This window comes from Chiloscyllium plagiosum, chromosome 8 (assembly GCF_004010195.1).
Source record: "Chiloscyllium plagiosum isolate BGI_BamShark_2017 chromosome 8, ASM401019v2, whole genome shotgun sequence".
Classification (NCBI taxonomy): domain Eukaryota; kingdom Metazoa; phylum Chordata; class Chondrichthyes; order Orectolobiformes; family Hemiscylliidae; genus Chiloscyllium; species Chiloscyllium plagiosum.
This window is the reverse complement of record NC_057717.1, coordinates 74134123-74138154: the sequence shown is the minus strand read 5'-3', so window position 1 is coordinate 74138154 and position 4032 is coordinate 74134123.

The following is a 4032-nucleotide window of genomic DNA, read 5'->3' as shown; positions in this document are numbered from 1 at the left end:
CCTCCCCCACTCACCCATTGTACTCTATGCTACTTTCTCCCCACCCCCACCCTCCTCTAGCTTATCTCTCCATGCTTCAGGCTCACTGCTTTTATTCCTGATGAAGGGCTTTTGCTCCTTGGATGCTGCCTGAACTGCTGTGCTCTTCCAGCACCACTAATCCAAAAAAAAAGAGTGTCAACCATCTGATACTCTGAGAACTGGCTGAAAAATAAACATAACTCCGTCCCAAAATCTAATAGAACAGTATATAACGTCACCAGTAACATTGCATAACCTCACCCTTGGCAAAGACAAATTTAGTAAAATCGATTGTCTCATGTGCGCTTCTCCAGTTCAGCAGGGAGAACATTAAGAGAAAAGTCTGAGAGAAAGAGAGAGGAGCAGCGAGAAATGTTCAGAAGTTCCCAAACCCAGCTTCAAGACCGCAGCAACAACTGCTACAGAAAATGTAAAACTAAAAGTCCTGCCTTGAGGGCAGCTTGACCACGCGTATACAGTTTGCTTCTATTGTCACAACAAAAACAAAAAATCTTCAAGGGCTCACATGCTGTTTAATTGGATTAAAATAGACAGCTCGTCGCCTTTGTTTAAAATTGCTCTTCCCAAGAAAAATATTACAAAATGCACCTTGTAAAGCCATTGTATCGCCACACCAATGTTTTTGACCATTGTAACATGACGTGTTAATTCGTGTAGTCAATGCCTTAGAAATTAATGCATGGTTGCCAACTGCCATCTTCACCGATCTGTCTATTTGTTATGTCACTGTCAGTGTACTCTGTATTTTCACCCTTAGTTTTCTTTGTTCGACAACAGTCTGCAGAGCCCTATCATTAACTGTTTGTCTGCCCTTGTTTGTCTTACCAAAATGCAGCAACTAATATTTTTCTGAGTTAAACTACTCCTCGGCTCACTGCTCTGTTGAACAATATGTGGAAGAACTCTTAGATAAACTTCTTCATTCTCCATTATACCACCAATATTTTGTCACTCACAAACTTTGGAAGCATACATCCTGTATTCTCATTCAAATCGTTCATATAGATGATGAATGACAGTGGACCCAAAACCGATCCTTATCAGAAAGTGCTGGCTGCAGGCCTCCAGTCTGAAAAGCAACTAACATCCTCTGTCTCATTTTATCAAGCCAATTTCATATTCAATTTTCTAACACTCCCTGAATCCCACGTGATCTCACTTTCCTTACCAATTTACCATATTCTGCCTTGCTGAAGGTCTATTTAAAGTCCATGAAGACAACGTCAAGCACATTACTCTCATTTATCTTCCTGGTTACCTCGTTTAAAACAAACTCAATCGAGTTTATAAGGCACAACGTATTATGCACAAAACCATGCCTACTGTCTCTAATCAGTCCTTGAGTTCTGAAATACGTACAGATCATGTCTCTTGGAATCCCCTTTATCATCTTCCCTATCATGGACTTTAGGATCACCCATCAGTGCTTCCTTGCAACATTTTTTACATATTGACACAATATTAGTTATCCTTCAATATTAGTTATCCTTGGAACCTTAGCTTTCAAAAATACAAATATCTCCTTGAGGGACCCCTCAGCCCGACAATTTCTTCCATTGATGCCCAAAATTTCCTGGAATAAGCTTGATCAGTTCCCGCTATCTACCTTTATGCGTTTCAAGACCTCCAAGACATCCACTTCTGTAATGTGAACTCATTTCAAGACATTACGAATAACTTCTCCCAGTTCCATCGCTTCCCTATCCTTTTCCACGGTAAATACTGACAAGAAACATCTTCTGTGCCTGTACGCATAAATTTTTCAGTTTTCTTGCAGTGTCCCTATTATCTCCCTCATTACTCTTTTGCAGTTACTATACGTGTTGAATCTTTTTGGATTCTCCTTTATCTTATATGCCAAAACTATCTAACACCCCCTTTTTGCCCTCTTGATTTACGACTTAAATATGCTCCTAAATCCCCTCTCTTCCGCAACGGATTCAAATGATCAGTACCTTACATATGCATCCTTGTTTTTCATGACCAGAAAAGAATACCTCGAATCATTCAGTGTTCCCGACTCGTCCCAGCCTTGCCTTTCACAATACCAGGAACATGCTGGCATTGACCTCTCGGTATCTTGCTTTTGAAATCCCTCCAATTTGCCAGACTTCCCTTAGTCTATGGACAGCCACTCCAAGTAACATTTGAAAGGTGCTGTCTGACACCACCAAAGTTCACCATTCACCAATTGACAATTTTACCTGCTATTGATGTACATGTGTTGTGCAGATATGTTGACCTTAATCCTTATTTATAAACAAAACACACTAGTTTTATAATTGTGCACTGCTAGTTGGTCAGCAGTGTATTAATTTCTTCCATATTATAATTATATTTATTTGAACAAAAACACATCACGTCACAAATTTTGCTTACTCAAGACATAAATGTTTATTTGAATTTTTGTAAAAAATAATTGGAATCACACATTTTCCAATAGATGTGCAAAACCGCGCATTATTGAATGGTCATTTAATGTATCTTCGTTTATGGGAGGATGTTGATCAGGGTAGAATATATTACCTTCTCCGAAGTGCCCTGGCAAATTTTGCACTGTACCAGCATGTACCTGACGTGCATGCATTGTCACTAAAATACAGTTATCTGTTGGTTAGGAGTCAAGTTGTTGGTATTTTGTGAATCAAAGTGGGTACTTCAGAAGGGATCATCTGACTTTTTAAAGCCTGGCAGGTCAACTTCCATTCTCCACATATTATTCAAGTAAATTCTGGAGAACAGTTTAACACTTCATTTACTAATATTCTGAGGAAATATTCATGAATTTGTGAACAATCCATTTCGTTAAATTAACAAAACAATATAAGGAAGTATAAACTTGCAATAAGGCCTTTTCTTGGGATTTTGTCTGCATGATTTTAACAGAAGCTCTGCGACAGTTCCAAGTGGGACACAGATCGACGATGAAAATTCTCCTGAAGAGGCTATGGAAATTGTGACCCAAAATTCTCTAAGTTTCAAAAGCAAATTGTCATTTGTCACAAAAATGTTTTGTTCCTTTTTTCTAAAAGCTGTTCATTTCCTCAGGGATGCCATGTCCTTGTTTTGTTTTCAGAGGGTTCTTAAACGCTCCTGGTGTCGATTAGACTGGTTTGGTACAGAGATTAAAGGGTATTGAGAGGTGTTTTGTTTTCTGTAAACAGTTGAGTCTTTAGGCCAGAGTGGTCATGTTTTAGAAGTGACCTGTACGATGTAAGAGAGTTGTCAGCTCGCTAGCTGAGCAGTTCAGTCCAGAACTAGTGGGGAGTTCAACAGTGAACCTGCGTGGAAATTCTCTTTCTCGCTTTCTGTCCTTCTAACTTCAACCTGGAAGCACTGGTTCTATTTTTTTAAAACTGATCTTTAAGGGGTTTGTCATTGGGACTGTTGCGTATATTCAGAACAGCATAATTAAGTTTAGATTGAATAGACGGAATACTTTCGAGGTTATTTATTCTGTTTTTTATCTTTCATTGCATACTTATTTGAATAAATATTTTGTCTGTTTTAAACCCTGGTACACAACATAGCGAGCTGACTCCCGTTAACTTTCACTGTACATTTACCGAATCAAATTGCAAAATTATGGTCTGGGTTGCCTGCTCAAGAATGTTTTGAGTGGTCTGGACTAGTTCAAAACAGAATGGGGGCTTTTTACGAGATTTTAGGCAGTGAGTGGTAGGTGATAGTGTCTTTATTTCGGGTGTAGTTTGGTTAGGAGTTTTCTACACAAAACGACATAGGTAGGAGGAGGGCTGAGGATGTTAGGCAGGCTTTCAGGGAGCTAGATTGGAAGCTCAGAGTTAGAACAAACACAGTTGTTGCCTCTGGTTTGTTACCGGTGCCACGTGATAGAGAGTCAAGGAATAGGGAGAGAGAACAGTTAAATGCGTGGCTACAGGGATGGTGCAGGAAGGAGGGATTCCGGTATCTGGATAACTGGGGTTTTTTCTGGGGAAGGTGGGACCTCTATAAACAGGATGGTCTACA